At 45.4% G+C, this 19,608-nt stretch overlaps 1 protein-coding gene across 3 annotated transcripts in view; it reads right to left on the bottom strand.

Moving 5' to 3' along the window:
* The window catches only part of RUSC2 (RUN and SH3 domain containing 2), a 193,204-nt gene extending 177,247 nt beyond the window's left edge, over nucleotides 1–15,957 (bottom strand). For 2 of the 3 annotated variants that reach the window (XM_069212323.1, XM_069212391.1), the window contains exon 1: nucleotides 14,890–15,957. The gene's annotated coding sequence lies outside the window, so the exon portion shown is untranslated. The remainder of the gene's footprint in view (nucleotides 1–14,889) is intronic. The other variant, XM_069212224.1, reaches the window with a different exon arrangement.
* Between the last annotated feature and the right edge of the window lie 3,651 nt (nucleotides 15,958–19,608).

A 19,608-nucleotide genomic window follows, 5' to 3' on the forward strand; every position in this document is an offset into this window, starting at 1 on the left:
TATTTCACAAGGTACAGTGAGTGGAGTTATGAGTAGTAAATCTATTCTTCCCTCTGTGCACTTGCCTATCAATATTTTGTCCATCGCTATTTTGTCCACAACATACTCAACTCCCTCAAATTGAGTTCCTATGAAGATGATGTCTTAGCCTTGTCCTTCATCAAAGCTATTTCTGTGGAAGCTCTGTCACCCCTACTCACCATTGTCGACCCTTCCTTCACTCCAGGCATCTTCACCGAAGATCTCAAGACCCGCGATTGAGGGGATTACGCTTTTGTTACTTGCAGAACTCTGCCCAGGAGCACTTTACTTGAGCTTGCGACTTGGGTTCATTTTTAGGCACACGCATTTTAACTGATTTGCCCAGAATTCTACGATGTTGAGCCAACACCAGAGCTCAGATCTGGTTCCCCAGTTCCCAGGTCAGCAGCTTTATCCATAACACCACTTCTACGCCCCTTGCACTTGTCTGTGGCTGTGTGATAGGTGGGTCAGGCAGGGGGTGATGCAAATCGTTCTGCTTCTGGTGGCACTTGTTTGGCCGAGTGATGAGCTGTCTGCATGTTGCTTGGAGAGACCTCACTATAAAGAGATCACCAGAAGTTCTGTTTATCTTCCATTTTTTCCTCATTGACAGTGAAGTCTTTAGAGTGCCAGGGTACTGAGTGTTTTGGCTTGCATTTTTGTGTTTTTGTTGGCGCATGGATGGTCACATAGTTTTCCAAAAAAGCCTTAAAGTCATTTAGAAGAGGGTTGGTGTTGGATGTGGAGCAGGCAGGGTGAGAGATGAGTTCATGCAATAGGTTGTGGATGGAGAAGTGTTTGACGGATCCAAAAGTTTGGTCGTCTCTTTTGGGTTGATCTCTGTTTGTTGACAGAATCGAGAGCTGTGCTGTCAAGCCAGACCATAAACAGCTGAAATCGGTACAGAACCCAAGGTTGTTATCTGTTCGCAAATTTGAAGGTCATAATGGCTGCGTAATCCTTCATTCCCAAAGTGCAAGAATGTTACATAATGACCAGAGTGGCCAACTTTGGAACTGGAGAACCAATTTCAAGTCATGACATTAGTGCAACATCCTGTGATTCTGGACAAATCACTTAGGGCCTGATTTAGATTTGGCAGAAGGGTTACTCTATCACAACGCTGACAATACCAAGTGTCCCAAAAAATAAATCATATTATTTCCTATGGGATTTATATTTCAGCGGATGGGATATCCCTCACCGTTGTGACAGAGTAACCCATCGGCTGGAATTTAATCAGGCCCTTAATCTTTCCATGCTTACCAAAAAAAAGAATGTGTCCTTGGGTAATGTAACTGGTGCTCCAATAGCTTTTGGTCGAGTTTGTGCTATCTAAAACGTTTTTTAAAAAGTGCTGATACGTGGGGTATCAGTACTTCTGGGTGCAATTTTACCTTCACTGAACAACTGCAAATCTCATACACGACCGATGGGATGCTACATAAATACCAAAAAACAACAGTAACATCCCCCTAGAATGACGAGGTGGCTGGTCCATTGCAGGAGTATGGGTAGTTTGCATTACATTGTTGGTGATGTTGAAAAGGCAAGGTTGGGTTGTGTATGTGGCCTTTGGAGTGTTTTGACTGAGTGACGTGCTGTACCACGAAGAGTGTGTTGATGAGGTTGAGTAAGGTGTCTCTTGCTTTTATTAGCTTATGTTGTCTGGGAGGTTGAAGTCACTCAGGAGAGAGGTGTAAGTAGTGCAGAGAATTCATCAATGAAGTCTTGTTCTACACAGGAGCCCTGCAGAGGGGACGGAAGGAGCCATGGTTTGGAGAGAGGGGGAGTAATATATCAGTAGTTGAGTGTAAATTGCTTGACTAGGGTGCAGGACGAGGAAGACTGATGGATGACAGTGAGGCCTCGTCCCTCCTTATGTGCGTAGGGCACGTGATGGATGCTGTAACGTGGGAGAAAGACATCTAGGAAGTGTGATGATATGGGGGTAAATCATATATCTGTGAAGAGGGTACCAGGCTTGTCATAGGTGATGAGGTCTGCCACATCCTGAGCATGGAGTACTGCAGAACGGTCTTGTCACATGCCATCACAAACTGAAATCTGCTTTCACAATATCCTGGTAGATGGTGTTTGCAGCAAGATCTGGCTTAACTTACCAAGGACGTGAAATAACAGCAGTCAAAAATATTTTGTGATCTAGTTCCTAGTGTTTTCTACACTGCTGAGATCTTCAGCACGCAAGAAAAAGACCATTGAATCGTGAACGGGGCAATCAATAGTAGGGCAGATGCAGTGGCATTAGACCCACAGCCCCCCAAAAAATAGATGTATTTTACTACCCAAAGAGCAGGAAGAATGGCTAATGTTCCTTCTTTGCCACCAGTGTAAATGACACCCTTGCTACGCCACTGCGGTGAATGAGCCAAACTAAGGGGCATATGTATGGGTATTGTCACACAATGCAGCACAGCACGTCATAGGAAAAGGGCAGGAATGCACTTTAATTAAAAGATCATGGTGCAGTCCTGCCTCTTCCCCTGTGCTGGTGCAGTTTTGGCTCAGTTGCATTTAGAATTGTTTTTGTGCAGGAAGTGGCACTTTTGTACACAGAATAAAATCCCCAGAGGCTTTGCAGCACCCATAGAAAGAGGAAAAAACAAGGAGAAACATAAATATTTTTCCTCGTTACATCTCTCTTGTGGAGGCGTATTTTTATGGCGCATTCCCAGCTTTACCTGTTCTAGTAAATATGGTAATGCGTCAAAATCCATGGGAGTTGTGTGGGAACACCCATGCAGCGCCCATGGAATGCTTCTCTAGGGCAGAGGAAGGCAAAACAGTGACTTGTGCTGTGTTGTTTTACCCCAGATATATGGAGCCACTCAGAGCCACACAAAGTGGCCTTGCACGGGTTCATAAATCTCACTTAAGGTTTGCGTCACACATGTAGCACGTTGCGTGGTGCAAATGCGACCTAAACTGGGTCATAAATATGGTCAGAGAATTAAATTGTCTGTTTACCTGCAAAGAGGATCCCTTGTTTTATATAAAAAAGTCAAATTTTTGTTTTCTCAAGTGTTTTTCAAATGAACTTGAACCTATGCAGAAAATGATAAACAGGAAACACATTGCATATCTAAATGTGTTTTCATCTCAGAAACATAGTAAGGCTCTAAGGAGAAAGTTTTGGCCGCTATCTGAAACAAGCATTTTCAATGCAACGGGGCTACGTTTGCTAGAGTTGGAGCTATTTGTGTTGTAAACTCCTAACCTAACTTTTCTTGCCACACAAATTAAAAGAAAAAAAACACAGCGCGATCGCTCTATGTAAAATGCAGCGCGATCGCGCTGAAATTGAAAACGAAAAAATGGAGCGCAGTCGCACTATGTAAACCCCAGCACAATCGCACTGTGGGGAAAATTACCAGATAAAGTAGTCCAGAAACCTTGCTCAAAACATCGAGCCTCGTATGTTTCTAGTAGTTTACCGGTGCTGTGTAGGCGGGCTAAACACCGGAAAAGGCATGACGTCTGCATGCCTTTCACAAATGAAAGCAAGCAGATTTTAAAAAGCAAGCCCAGCAACCAATGAAAGAGACTGTTGTGACCTGGGCGTGGTTTGAAGCCCAAAGAGAGATTACTTTATGGACGGCGGGCTTTGCGCTCGCCCACAAAACAAGCATTTTCAGTGCAACGGGTCTCGCATTTGCTCGAGTTATCAGTGTAAAGAAAAAAAAAATGCAACATGATCGCTCTATGTAAAACGCAGCGCGATGGCGCTGCGTGGAAAATAAACAGATAAAGTAGTCCGGACCCCAGGCTCAAAACATCGAGCCTCGTATGTTTCTAGTAGTTTACCGGTGCTGTGTAGGCGGCTAAACACCGGAAAAGGCATGACGTATGCATGCCTTTAACAAATGAAAGCAAGTGGATTTTAAAAGACAAGCCCACGAACCAATGTAAGTGACTGACGTGGCATGGGCGTGGTTTGAAGCCCAAAGAGAGATTACTGAATGGACTGAGCGCTTTGCGCTCGCCCATAAAAAGTGCCTTTAATAAAAACCCTGGAAGCATCAAATGAAACCCTTGCCTTGCTGGTGCCAGAGTCCCAGGGGTCGCCACAGAGGGCCCTCTGTCCAGCTCCAAGACAAGATCTGTGCTGGGGGGCAGCAGAGAAAGGCCTGAACGTCAGCCACTGCAAACACGAGCAGCACACAACAGCGAGAGAAGCTGGGCACACGGGGAGCTGCTGTGGGCAGATGCCAGGGGTTGGCACAGGGCCGGCTCACACTGAAAGAGGCCTTTTCAGCCTCCGGACGCACACTGTGGTGTCTCACGAGATTCACAGGGCCCAGGTCCAGGGGGAAGGGCAGGCCTCCTCACGAACCAGGACAGCCAGCGCCTCGTTAGAGAATTTATACTTCCCGCCTGCCAAGCGCTTCCTGTCTGCTCTTCATGTGCAAGTTTGAGTTCGGGGTTAGGTCAGAGCGCCAGAACACCTTGGCACAGATAGGATTTCTACTAGGCTCTCACCAAGTTGTTGTGGTCGGTTTAGAGTGGCACTGGTCAAAAATGAGACATAACGTCACAAATTGTTTTTGAGTCTGTTTTGCATCCAATTTTAGAACTTTTTGTACTATGGTGGATTGCCAGCTAAAAGGTTATAAAACAGATTGCGAAATATGAGTGCAGAGATGTTTGCGCAGCAGTCATAATAAACAGAGCAGGAGACTCAGAGGTGCTCCGCAGACCCCGCTCATTACCGCCGCTCCTGGGGTCTGAATGATGTCCTTAGCGCCTGTGTCCAGGCAGTGGTGGGCTCAGGAGGGTGCTTCTGTTGTTACTCAGTACTCATAAAGCAACCCATAGGTCGATTACTGGATTTGCGGTTGATCAGCAAAGGTAATCTCAAGAGGAGAGGTGTTGGGGGTGGATGGAGACGAGGGGGCTGAGGGGGAAACTTGCCTCCGTCTCCTGCTGCCTCGCGCTCCTCTTTCCTCCATGTGGTGTCCCAGCATTCACTGGAATTACAGCACAGGCTCCCCAGCAATCCTGGCACTGCTTTCATGCTAAACATAGCATGAAAGCAGTGCCAGGACTGGTCTGAGTGGCAGTGACTGCAGCTCAGACACTGCCCTGGGGCCTGTGCAGTTTCTCCAGCCTGGCTTTGTACACAGCTGGGCTGGAGAAACCTAAGTGCACATGCGTGTTTGGCCGGACGTCACATGCACACTTAGGTACACTCACTCCTCGTTGGCCCTCCCACCCCCGTGGCCCTGCCCCGCCCTTCCTTGTACTGCTGGCTGAGCCAGCAGATGAAAAATAAAATGATAGTGGAAATATTCTTTCATTTTTCATCTACTGGCTCTTGGCCAGGGGGGCGAAGCTCCTTCAACATAACGAAGGAGCCTCCCCGGTAATATGTGCCCAGAAGTACTGATAACAGTGTATCTGCACTTTTTGTTTTTGCACTTTTATATTGCAGGAACTCGACCCAAAGGTATTTGAGTGCTTTACATTGTCCAACACATGAGCACAAGTTACACTACAAAAGGACAAATTAATTCTTGGTTTTTGCCATTTTATGCACGGGTAGATTAAGTGATTTAATCAGAATCATAGGATGGCAAGCGGATGCCATGACTCAAAACTAGTTCTCAAGTTCCAGGGGTGGCAGATCTCCCATTACTCTACATCCTCGCACTTCCAGGATGCAGAATTACCCGGCCATTCAAACTCACAAATAGAGAATAACCTTGGGTTTTGCACTAATTTCAGGTGTTTATGGTCTGGCTTGACAGCAGAGCTGTCACCAGACAATTATGTGAGCATCACTAGAAAGGGGCCCTGGCTCCACCCACATGTTGAGACCAGAAGTACTTGTTTTGTTTGGGTAGAAGTTGTATGCTTCCCCAAAAAAGTACTTGCCCTCCTGCTGTGGTCATTATATTTATCCAGCTGCCTGAGCTTGAACTTTCAGAGGCACTCACATGGCGTTGTAATACTATTAGATAATATATGGTGTTATTGTTGGCAGCAGCACAGATGCGAGAAGGGCAGTCATTAACCTACATGGATTTTTAGGTCTGGGCTGACAGTACGAAACATGAAAGGTACAATGCAGAAATAGAAAATTGCAGTAGTAACACACATCCCATTGCATAAAATCAGTGCTGTGAAGACTCAAAAAAAGGCTAAATCAGAAATAGACTAGGTGCCAGATTCACCTAATCTCACGCAATGCAGCACATCAGCCAAAAATTCTGCACAAATGCATGAAAAGAAGAGAGCAGGAGAGCGTCATTTCTACAGAAATATGGTTCTCTCCTCCCCCATCCATGGCGCTGGCACAGAACGTTTCTGCCAAACACGTTGGGCACACCTTTGCACAGTGCTTAATTTGTAAAAAAAAAAACGTGCCGGTGCTCTAAGCCATCCTCTTAAACACGCGGCTGCTGCAGTTAAATGTGGAAACACGGAATACTGAGGCAGCGTAATCCTAAAGCCATCTCAGGCCTCTTTAATCCATGTACAGCCACTCCCTGCCCCTTGCAGCTTTCTGCTTTCTCCTAGTGTGACGCTTTTTCATTTTTCTCTTCCTCCGTCCTCCCCCTATGTGTCTTTTGCTTGCAGCAAATGCTTGAGGCAGAAGAATTAAGCGCCGGCCCTGAAAAATAGGTGCTGGTGCTCCGCACCGGAAACAACAAGCACAAATTAAGCACTGCCTTTGCGCCATACAGCATGGGTGTGTGCGTGAGTCAAGCACAGGTTTTGTACTGGAAGGGTTCCCTTCCATTACAAAATACTATGCTTAGACAACTTTTAAAAATGTTCCGGGCTGGCGACGAGGTCTCTTTGGGCAAGGTTTAGGGATTTACTGGAGGGACTTCTGTCTGTAGATCTGGAGTTTTTGCTGCGGTGATACATTTCATCTTCTGTCCTGCGATGTGCTGTATTTTGTATGTTTATACATTCAAAACAATAAACAGATTTGATCCATAAAATTTTTCCTACTCTGCAGCACACATGCAAAGGTGGAAAAAAAGGGAGAAATAAAAGCATTTCTCCTTTTAATACCTACTTTGAAGTGACATTAATTTTTGACTCAAAAGCCTGCCTCAAATTTTTAGTAGATAATGTTTTGGGTCAAAAAGCATCAGTAGTTGAATAGGAAAACCCATATACCACCCATACAATGCTCTCTTGACGCTAAGTAACACAAAGCAGTGCTGAGCGCTGCTTTTCATTACTTTTAGGCAACTTTCAAGTACAAAACAAGTGTTGTGCTGGAAAGCAGCACTGGAAAATAAATAGCAAAAAAAAACATTTCGTGCTGGTTGCCAGTTTTGCGCTGGAAAGTAAATAACAAAAATAATGTGTGGTGGTTGCATCACTTTTGTGGTGCTAACCCAGTGCAAAATGTTTGTAAATCTGGCCCTAAGTTTTAAATGTGCAGCAAAATCAGTAACAAACCGGGCAGCATCCTTAGTAGATACCAAAAAGGTCTGGCTCACCCCCAAATTTCAAGGCTTTATATTGCCATTTTCTCCATAAGAAACCATTAAAACTGGAAAGTCATCAATTTTCATTATAAAACTTCACGGTTTTCCAAATTCTGCTCTAGAACTCACTTTTTGAGTAAGTCCGTTCTTTATTAATTTTATTTTGAAATGCTGCTTTGAACTAAGGCCCGTATTTATACTCCGTTTGCGCCGAATTAGCGTCGTTTTTTTCGACGCAAATTCGGCGCAAAACTAACGCCATATTTATACTTTGGCGTTAGACGCGTCTAGCGCCAAAGTATGGGCAAATAGCGTCATTTTTTTGCGTGAACGCCTTCCTTGCGTTAATGAGATGCAAGGAAGGCGTTCCCGTCTAAAAAAATGACGGCGACGCAAATGCGTCGTATTTATACTCCCGGGCAAAATTCACGCCCGGGAGGTGGCGGGTCAAAAAACCCCGCATTTGCGCCACTATTTAACGCCTGGGTCAGGGTAGGCGTTAAGGGGCCTGTGGGCTCAAAATGAGCCCACAGGTGCCCTCCCCTGCCCCCAGGGACCCCCCCTGCCACCCCTGCCCACCCCAGGAGGACACCCAAGGATGGAGGGACCCACCCCAGGGACATTCAGGTAAGTTCAGGTAAGTATAATTTTTTATATTTTTTTATTTTTTTTGGGTGGCATAGGGGGGCCTTATTTGTGCCCCCCTACATGCCACTATGCCCAATGACCATGCCCAGGGGACATAAGTCCCCTGGGCATGGCGCATGGGCATGCGTTAGCGCAGTTTAGCGTCAAAAAGTATAAATATGGGCCTAAGTCTCTGGGACACATCGCCTCATGATTTCAGGTTCACACCGTCCGCGATCCACCCAACGTCTAGGTACGCCATTGCAATATATGTTTTTAGGAATACAGCACTCCCAAAATAGCAATATGCCCTATGTGCAGGGTCGCTGGAATTATGCAGTTTTGCAGCTGCAGCGTTTTCAGCAAATTTACGGATTTGCCACAAATTCCATCAACTGCTACAGAATATGCAGATTCTAACAGAAAAAAAATGTTTCTAGTGCAAACGGGTAAAAATTTACCAAATGTGGTGCCACCTGCTACACAGTGGAAGCCCCTTTGCAATAGTTGACCAGTCACCTTTCTGTTGCTTATTGCTATATTTTGCTGTTAAACTGACACTACCCTGGTGGAACATTTTCCCAGACAGTGCTAACATTTGTCAAAATGACAGAATAATGAAGTAATGTTATCACCAAACTGTGCCACATTATGCCACATAATTAGTCTTTTCTTGAAATATAATGTAGTAAATCCGGCTGTATAACGAGGGCCTATTTATCTGCATAATTCCAGTGCCCCCCCCCCATGTGTGGGAGACCCATCTCCACGAGTCAGCTCTGTGAAAGACCATCAGGGTCCTCAGAACCTACCCCAAGGCAAAATGTCTGCTGACAGTTTTTCCCCACTTTGGGTGTGCATTTTCAGTACCCATAATTTGTGCCATGAATTCCACCATCCTGCAAGGACGTTGTCACACCTCTGTGCATAAGGTGCCCCCAGGCCACTCAGTGGCTACTCCTGCAGCAGAGACAGCCACTGCCAACCAAATGCTTTTTTACACTGTATGCTATGGCGAGCAGGCGCAATATGTGAATGACAGCCGAAAGGACCAATGGATGAAGAGGGCTGACCCAAACCTCCTCTGCTTATGTCCCTATGTATGTATGTTTTATTTATAATTGTTTAATTAATGATATGAGGTTGGAGAGAAAAGTTATGACGTATGTACCCTAAGGGCCACTTTAGTTGTGTAGTTGTTGAACCGTTGTGTCGACAAAAGTTGCATCTTCCTGTTTGATGAAGGAACTAACAAGAAGTGGGTGAAATGGCTGTTGGTGAACACATTGTGCTGACCACTCAGCACACCGTAACTGGGGAATTACAGAGAGAGATTTAACTCAGAAGACACACATAGAATGTCCTTTTGTAAACTAGTATCAACCACTGATACCCAAATACTGAAGGTTAATAAATACAATGTAAAAAGTAGTCCTGACCATTGGGTGGTAAAGTCACATTGAGCCCTTGTTAAAGTGGAAGTGCTTGGGAGATCATTAAAGTGTAAGGAGAAGAAAAACTCTGATGAAAAATGAGTGAGTCTCACTGAGAGACTGCCAGCCACACTGGAGCTACGTTAGGCTATGGTTGTGTCAGAGCGGGAGGGCATAAACTCTACATTCATGCTTGGCCTTTGGCAGACCCAACTTCCTTCATGAAGAGCCAGGTTGCAGTCATGGTAGGAACTCTACACTACATAAAGGTATTCCACTCCTGGGCATAAGGCCCCGATACCTCCCAGTCGTGCTGAGACCCCAGTTCCAATGCCAGATTCTTTGTCAGTTGCACCACACCGAGAACATCACCTAGGCTCAACGCCAACCCCAGAGATGGTCAGGAAGCACACACCAAGGTTCCTCCCTAGATACATTCTCAGAAGCTGCCATGTTCTGCATGTGACTCTTGAGAGGCAGTACACTAAACTGATAAATTGAGCCATAGGCTCATGTCAAAGACATGAATTGATGCAATCCAGTCCAAGATGGCAGTGGGAATTGCTTCACTTGAGAAATGTTAACAGGAAGTGATGTCAGCTAGGCCCACGTACAAAGGGCAACACAGAAAGGGCTCAGTGGCATTTGCAAAGTTTCAGAAAGTGAGCTTAGATGACCATATCACTCATTTCAGTTGCCTTCTGAATGCCAGCTTTGCTTCTTTCTAGTGATATCTTACTTTGTGCACAGTAGTTACATCCAAGTTCTTGCACCAGTGATTTCTTCCTATGTCCAAGAGACACCTTGGCAAATGTTTCGCTGATGCTCAAGCCCTGTTAAGTGTAATGCCAGGTTGGAGGGAGCAAGGAACACCTCTATCATAAACTTTTTATTAAATGCCTTGTAACTTTATGGAACATGGAGGGGTGGATGGTCCACAATGTTCAATTTGTTAATCAACTCTTCTAGTATTTCTTGCTCTCTTAGGTAGCAGTTCTTACTTGCGGAGCTTGTTCGCTTGCAGGCAGGGTGTTGTCACCATCAAGAGTCTGATGGTTCCAGCCCACGACAGCACTGTCTGACTGGAGCTCTGATAGTCTTTGAAGACAGCCCGCGGATCCAGAGGTCCAATGAGGAAAAGGTTAATCACAGTAGCAGGTGGTCAGGTGTGGTAGAGCCTTCTCTTGGTTGGCTCTTATTGGAACTCAGGCTGCTCAAGTTGTAGGTGCTGGAGTGGGTAAAACCACACCGCTTCAAGAGTCACTGTAGTTTGGGCAGTGAGCTCATGGGCGTGGTTTTGTGGAGCAGTAACTCTCAAACAGCACAAAGCAGTGCGCAATAGTGAGTTGCATGCCACCTTGATTAGTGTCACAGCTTCTTTCCAAGACTTCCACAGTTCACATAGTTTTTTTGAGTTATGACTCAGTGGATCTGTTGAGATTCAGGATTCTGCGAAGTGGATGTTGTAGAAGTCCTCAGGTCACCAAATGGCAGCACTGATGGTATGGGGGACATAACCAAAAAATCTAGTGCAACACAGGCCCTTGCCAAGGCCCCATGGAGCTTTTCACTGTCTGCATACCATTTGCAGCCGACTCCCGTGTTGCGGCCGACATACCCGCTGGGCCGGCGAAGATCTCGAAATGGCCTCCGCGGGAGTGCGGCCGCATTGGCGGCCGCATGCCGGATACAACTTGGTGGGTGGCGGTTGCCGCCCTCCAATGTTGTAATGAGGGCCTTAGTGCCACGAGGAGGTACTGCCACCCTGAGGCTCGAGCCAAATCAAAGCGATGACATCAGCAGCAGCTAAGAGTTGAGGATGCAGTGGACTATCATAGAACCGCACCTATTGGTGAGCTGGCACTACTTCTTCATCCAGTTGACCTTGTGAGAGCCTTTATCTCGCTTCCCAGAAGCAGAGACAGATACAAGGATTGATTGGTTAATCGTGGTCACTATTAAGGGCGGGCGAAAAATTCTGCACAAAGTTTTGTGACTCAGTACTCCACTTGGGTTGTGAAGTTCCAGCAAAACTCCACCAACCACTGCATGGCACAGTTTTCTCTCACATGTGGCTCGCTGACATTACATTAGCGAGCGCGAGTGAGAATTTGCGTCACCTAACATGATTTTCAGCCGCTAGTATGCCCCCTAGCTAGATTTCTCAATGCGGACGGTCACGTCAGGTCATGGCCGTTTGCGTAGAGAATGCTGCCGGTCGAGTAAAAAAATTTACTTGTGCGCCAGAGGAAGCATCACCCTCTGTTGCGAAGCATGGTGCCGTTTACGCTGATTTTACTGCACGGAAGAAGCTCCCAGTGCTAAAAATTAGCACAAGTAGTGCAATGTTCCTGATTCTAACCCAAAAAAATTCCACAGAGTGAAACTCCGCAAGTTCCACCCAGGCCTAGTCACCATTCTTCCAGAACTGTGTAAACCATATTCCTACGAACTAAAGATTTGGAGACATCAATGATTGAGGGTAAAGTAGAACCTTTACTTGGACCAGTGCTTCACCTAGTTACCAGTGGCAACTGGTGGGTCGAATGGATACAGTGGATCCTGTTGGAAATTGGGTTACTGGTTGGGGGCTGAAACCCGACTCAAACAGCAAACACAATCTCTGTCAGGATTGTGTTTCTTAGAGAAATACACACATTTCCTTTTGTATGTGCCTGCGTCAAGGAAGGGTGAGTTTTGGCGTACAGCACAGTCTGGCTATCTTACTATATCAGGCTTTGTGTCAAAACCTAAAGGTATTTGTGCTGACCCGCCAAAGAAATGCCTCCAAGATTCAAAGTGATACAAGGCAGTGTAAAGCAGTTTTTGTCTGAGAAAAGGACACCTTTTGCAGCACAGAATACCCTTTGCACCGTAGAGTAAATAGCAAGCTTTAGTAAGTCTGGACCCATCAATTAATAATTGGTTGACCTGTGATACACAACAATGAGAACAGTGCATACAGAAAAGCAGTTGTGTCTCGTTACATGTAAAAGGGGCGGGCGGCGCCGGGGTGGGAGGGAGAGGGAATTACATTTAAAATAATAAAATAATAAAAAAACAAAACCACTTACCGCTGCCACCGGCGCCCCATCCACTCCTCCCACTCCTCTGCAGGCACAGGCTCCCAGCCTTCCCTGCGCCAATCCTGACACTGCTTAGAGCAGCGTCAGGATTGGCTGTGAACGCGAAGCCAGGGCGCTCCCAGGCAGACTGGGAGCCTGTGCAGGCTCTCTCCAGCCCAGCAACTGTCTTGCTGGGCTGGAGAGAGCCCACTGCGCATGTGTGTTTGGCCGGCCTGAGACGGCTGGATAAACACATGCGCTTTGAGGGAGACTACTCGTCACCTCCGAGGCTCCGCCCATTCTCCCAAAAAACGAAAATAAACACAGTCTATTATTGTTTTTTGGAAAAAGGTTTGCAGCTGCCGCTCCATAGTCCATAGTCTCACTGCGGTCACTAATCCACCCACAATATGGTCACCTTGCACGCCCTTCCTCCTCTGGCTGCCCTTCTTGGACTATGTGCTAATGAAATTGATCACTAGCATATAAAGCCTAATTTGCAAAACAAATAAGTCCAGGTGCCCAAGTTTTTCTTAAGAGCCATTGTTTTAAAATGTTTCAAAATGCCTACATCAAGAACCGTGAAATGCTGTCATTTTGTTTATCAAACCAATTTTGTTTGTGGTCATTTTTCGGGAGATGGGTGTGTGTGCTCAGTCCCACCACAATGTTATCTACCAGGGTCATGCATTACAACTTTGTAAAGTGTGTCATGTTTTCATATTGCAAAATGCTAAATAAAATTGTTTAAAAAAATGCCAAGGTTGTTGAACACTGAGGTTGCCCAGTCTTGTTTCACCTCATGCCTCTTGCCACCACCACCCTACACTCCCTGGCTACCTATCCCACTCCTGCAGGTTCTTTTTCATACTCACTGTCTTCCTGTGTCATTGTTTCTTAACACTTATCTTCTTTTTTTATCCCTTTTTTGTGCCTCTCGCTGTGGGTCAGAATCTGATGATGAAAAATGTAAGTCCACAAAAAGGAGTGCCGGTGCCCACCACCTGTGACCACGGGCACAAATTAAGCAGTTTGAGTATGTTAACCTCCCTTATATCTACCCAAAAAGTGCTCATCCCAGGAGACAGCCTGGAGCTTACCCAGTACCTTAGCCCAACCTCAGTGCTGAAACCACCTGTGCTGTGGGCAGGCGTTGGAAATGCATGCTGCGGGGAAGCGGTGGGAGACACCCCCAAATTTCAGCCATGTGAGAGGAAGGGGTGGTGATGGCGAGAAGGCAGATGGCCATGAACACTCAGCCTGAGGCACATGATGAAATCTCACGAGAGGCCTGACAGCTAATCAATGTATGAATGAATACTCAATAATCAGAGGTGTAGCTATCAATAGTGCAGGTAGTGCACCCCAATTCTGGCTTTATTTTGCTATCCACCCAGTTGGCAGGGGGCCCTTTTCAATGCTTGCGCCAAGGGCCTAGGCGTCCTTGGTACACCAATGTCAGTACAGGGTCAGATTTATCACTTAACATGATTTTTTTAGCCTGCATGTTCACCTTAAAGCGATATAAACCATGTGGCATATTTATGAGGGGCTTCCGCCGGCGGAGCGTACTTTTTTTGCCGCTACAGTGGCGCAAGCCTCTCAACCATATCTATGAGGCCACCCAGAGCCACTTTGCGTGGCTTTGAATGGCCTCATGGATATGGAGTAAGGCAAGGCAGCACAAGTCTCTGCGCTGCCTTACTCTGTGCCAGGAAGGCGTTTCATGGGCGTCGCTGTGGGTTTTCCCACGCAACACCCATGGATGTTGATGCTGCCCCAGATTTACTTAATCACGTAAACCCGGGGAACTGCCAAAACCTAAAATCCTGTCCAGAGCAGGCGTAGGGAGGAGAAATATGTTCATTTCTCCTAGTTTTTTCCTCTTTCCGCAGCACACATACAAAAAGGAAAGCGCTTCTTGGGGTTGTTTATGTGCAGGAAGCATAGCTGGCAAGTTTTCCAGGTCCATGTGTGATGTGCTGCTCCAGTCCAGGTTTCTTCCGTTGAATTCTGGGACTTGTAGTCCTGTTTTATAATGAAGTACACAAGACTGCTAGGCGCTGAATTCAAAGAAAAAACCTGAATGGAGCAGTATATCACACATGGACCTGGGAAACTTGACAGGGCTGCCTTCCCACCCCTGCACTGACTAATGTCACCCGGGCCAGAGGCGCACAGAAGCCACCTGCAGACAGCATGCATCGAGTGCCTGCACCAGGCTTTAGATGGAAGTGTTGCGCCAACAAACTCTCTTGTGCGGTCACTTACCAGCCTGACCTCATAGCGCTGCAGTCAGCGGCGCAGTCCCCGGCTGAAGTGCACCCTCGGCCCTGTACCCTGCAGGAGCGTAGTCTGTGCCCAGTACCCTGCAGGAGAGCAGTCGGTAGTGCAGCACCATGTAGGAGAGTAGTCTGTGTCCAGTACCCTGCAGTAGGGCAGTTTGTCTCCAGTACCCTGCAGGAGGGCAGTTTGTAGTCCAGTACCCTGCAGGAGGGCAGTCTGTGTCCAGTACCCTGGAGGAGAGCAGGCTGTGCCCAGTACCCTGCAGGAGGGCAGTCTATGGTCAAGTACCCTGCTTTAGGGCGGTCAGCAGGTCAGGGTTGGGGGTACAATAAGATCCCATGCAGTGGTTCACCTTCCAAGGGTAGAGGATGCAGATATCAAAATCGCAGGCATATGTTTGCATTCTGTGACTTCACGCATAGTGCCTTGAGGCCCTCTGAGACAGAAGCACTCTATATGACAGCAGGAGTTTTAATTATATGTTCCAGCTTGTCAAATGGCGGCTCCAAAAATCCGTGCAAAATCTCACACAGCAGCCTCCTCAAGCGAGAGCGTCGAAGCAGTTCTCCATTCTGGACAGTTTTACTCGGATTAGCTGCTCCCACTTTTCGGATAAACAGGGGGTCACTCCATGTCTCCGGACAGCGCCCTCCACCGGGCTCTGCTGGCCGAAGCGGCTTTTCCGATGTGCTTGCCCCTGGCTGCTCGGCGGAGTGGGCGAGCTGACAAGTGGCCCATGAGCATCCTTGGATTAGACGCCAATCCCGCGGGGGCACGTGGGCATGCACAGGTGCCATGCGTGGAGGGGCGCAGACCCCCAAGAACGGCAGTCCCCCGGCTCAGATGGCGGGGCGCTATTTAAAGACACCATGGTCTGAGTATCAGGTTCACTGCTGAAAAAGCCTCCTGCTAAAATCACAGCTGCTCCAGTTAACCCTTTCTTGGCGCCTGTCAGACAGCCCCCTGCCCCGCCACCCGACGTGCCGCTTCTGTCTCGCCAGAGACAGGCAGATCTGAGAGTCATGGCGTCCCTCAGGGAGACGCCTCATGCACGAGGAGTGACCTCATTCCAGCTTCAGGGAGCATACAGTATTAAATGCACCGGAGCTGTATTGCAAAAGGTTTATGTTTAGATTCGTTAAGGATCAGTTTTTTTCCTTTACTCTTGAAGGTAGTGGGGGAGAAGAAGGGAGGGGGGACAAGAAGAAAAGGGGAATAATACGGAAAAACAAAAAAAAGGCAAGAGAAAGAAAGAAAAAGAAAAAAAAACAGAGAAAGAAAGAACAAAATGAAGGAGAGAAAGAATGAGACTAATATAAAACATAAATAGAAATGAAGAAAATAAATGAGTTACGATGAAAATGAAAGAGGAAGAAAAAAGCAGAAACAGTGAAATGAATGAAAGAATAGGAAGAGAGAATGACAAAGGAAGGGGTAGAAAGAAGGACGTATGCGAAAGAAAGAAAAAAGATGATAGCAAGAGAAAGAGTTGAGAAAGAATGGAAAGAAAGGAAAGGAAAACATGAAAGAAAGGGTAGAAGGAAATGAAAGAAATACACAGAGAGATGTTGAGAAAAGGACAGAGCTTGTGGAAAAAAAGAAGAGAAAAGTATAATGAGTAAATACAACAGAAAGACAAAGAAAAAATAGATGAGGAAAGATGAAGACAGAAAGAAGATATGTGAAAGAAAGAAGAAACAAGCATTTACAATGCAACGGGTCTCGCGTTTGCTCATGTTAGAGCTGATCGCGCTGTAAACTCCTAACCCGACTTTTCACCTATCGGGCAAAAGTGCATTTATTTAGACAATCCGAAAAAGTGAAATTAACTATGTAAAGCGCTCGACTTCTGCCAAGCGAGATCGCGCTCGTAAATTTGAGATATAGAAGTCCACGAGCCCGATGGAAAACAGCGAGCCTCGCATGTTTTCTGTACTTGGTCGCTGCGCTCGAGGAGGGCTAGCCACCGGAAAAGGCATGACGTATGCTTGCCTTCGACTAATGAAAGCAAGCAGATTTTATTAGGCAGGCCCACGAACCAATAAAAAACACTGACGTGAAGTTGACAGGGCTCCGAGCCCTTTTCTAAATACAAAAGCGTCTCGCTGCGATACGCATGCGCCAGCGCATGCAACGCAGGCTCGAGCCTAAAAAGAAAAAAACAGAAATAAAGAATAAGAAATGAAAGGGAGAAATCAAGAAAGAGGGGAAGAAGTAAAAATAAATTGAGGAAGAAAAAATACAGAAAGAGGAGGAAAAAGAACCAATACAAGAACAAAGGAAAGTATTGAGAGAAAGAAGTAGAGAAAGTAAGTAGAAGAAAGATGTACAGGGAAAAAGAAAGACAAAAATTAGAGAGAATGAAATTGAAGAAAGAAACCAACAAAAAAAATCAGAAGGGGACAATGGAGGAAAAACGAAAATTGAAGTTGAAATGAGAAAAAAGGAAAAGTAGAGAAAAGTACCAAAAGTAAATTAAAAATAAGAAGAAAAAGGAAAGAGAAAGAAATTTAAGAAATGAGGGAAAGAAAGAAGTAGGGAAAGAAAGTAGTGTCAAAGATCAGAAGAAAGATAACGAATGAAAATGGAGTAGGAAAATCAAGAAAAGGGATAAAAGAAATCAACAAAAGAAAGAAATTCATGAAAGCAAGGAAAAAGAAAGAAGGAAAGGCAAGAAAAAAGAGAAAAGAAGTAAGACCCTCTCTAAAGATCCAAAAAGGGAATTCTATTTAAAGAAAAACAATGCTAGGTCCCAGGACGCTATAAAAACCTAGGCCCAGATTTTCAAACATTTTGCATTGTGTTTGCATTACTTTTGTGATGTAGACCACAAGACCACAAATGTGTCTATTGCTAAAATAATAAACTAAGCTGAATAAAATATATCTAGGTTAAAGTGCACAGCAGCAGGCCTAGTGTGCTAAAATAACGTGCATGGAGCTATAACTAAATTGACTACACAACAAAGGTAAATTCCTTATTTGTATGAAAAGCTGAAATATCTTTTGGAATAAAATATGACGCAAGGCCAAGACAATTCTGCCATCACAAGTCTTTTGATGTGGATTACAACAGAGAAGGGAACCTGCTTTCCAACTCTCCTTGCTGTGGAAAAGGCCACTCAGAAGAAATTAATTATGGTTAGGAATTTTTATGAGACCCTCTCTAGAGATCCAAAAAGGGAATTCTATTTAAAGAAAAAACAATGCTAGGTTCCAGGACGCTATAAAAACCTAGGCCCAGATTTTCAAACATTTTGCATTGTATTTGCATTACTTTTGTGATGTAGACCCTTTGTGAATTGCATTCTGATATTTACAAAGATACACAACTGTCGATTTAGGTTGCTTTGAAATAAAAAGTAAAGCAATGCAGCACATTGTATAGCCTTGTGTTAATTTGTGTCAGCGAGCGACGGTGGTGCATGGGCATTCCCATACATCCACACCTAGCTTGTGATGCAAACACACATTTACAAAGAGTTGAAGACGTGGTTTTTGCCAAATTGGTGCGCCTGCCTGAGCCTGGAATACTGAGGAGAAATATCTTTATTTCTCCTTGTTATTTCCTCTTTGCATGTATGCTGCATTCTGTAGCAAATTTACAAAAAAGGAGAGAAAGCCTACAGGGATAGTTTTGAGCTGGAAGGTATGCCTTCCTACACAAAATCCATGCTGACAACAATGCAAGAACTCTTACACTTTGGTGCAAAGGTGCCTGTGTTGTTGCTAGGCAGCCTAAAGTGTGCCATCACAGGACGAGAGCAGAACTGCGCCATTTCTTTGACAATATGGGGCTCTCTCCTTTCTACACAATGCAGCAAGCAGTTTCACTCGCTGTGCTGTGTTAGGTGGAATGCTTGTAAATATGTGTCCTAGAATTTTATCCACAACCGCCTAAAATCTATTAAGACCTAAGGCTATTCCCAACCTCCAGACTAACAGTTCTCGATGTCTGTCTTTTAGATGACTAAATGAGGGTAGATCAAAGTAGGATCAGACAGGACAAGAAACCATTCCCTCCTATAAGGCAGCGGTGGCTCCTCCGCCATGGCGGAGGAGTGCCCCCCCCACCTTCCTGATCAGTATGTACCAAGTTTTTCACTAGAGCTATGAAGTGTAAAACATTTCCCCAGTACTTGCAAAGTTCTGATTTTTCTTCACATTCTTTGGCAAACACTATGAACTTGGTTTTCAGGTTTTTGTTTTTGAACTGAGTGTATTGTACATTGCCTGGCTTTGCATTTTGTCTTTTGAGCGAAGTGCACCCTGTGCCTTGTTCACTTCTGAGATGATATCCAAAACCTAATTCATCATTCTTGTTCCAGAAAGCATTCCAACGCAGTGTTTTATTAGCCTCACATTTGATGAGCATACCTTGTAACAAACGAACATAATGAGTTCCGATCAATACTGACTAGATAGTTTTGCTTCCAAAGATTTCAGCCTCAATAAGTGCATCATCGAAGCCACATCCATTGAGATAACTTCCTGCACACCGCAACACAACATTTGTAATGTGAAAAACACCCATCATTGGCTAAAGATCATCAAATTCTACTGGATTGGATGTCAGCTAGTATACAAATTCAGTGGCTCGGATGTCAGCTACTATATGGAAAACACCTTCATTGCAAAAAATTGGCAGGATCGGCTAGTCTTCAATTTAAGCACGCACATTTTCATAATTTTTAAGAGCTGTGTA

This window comes from Pleurodeles waltl, chromosome 1_1, assembly GCF_031143425.1.
Source record: "Pleurodeles waltl isolate 20211129_DDA chromosome 1_1, aPleWal1.hap1.20221129, whole genome shotgun sequence".
Classification (NCBI taxonomy): domain Eukaryota; kingdom Metazoa; phylum Chordata; class Amphibia; order Caudata; family Salamandridae; genus Pleurodeles; species Pleurodeles waltl.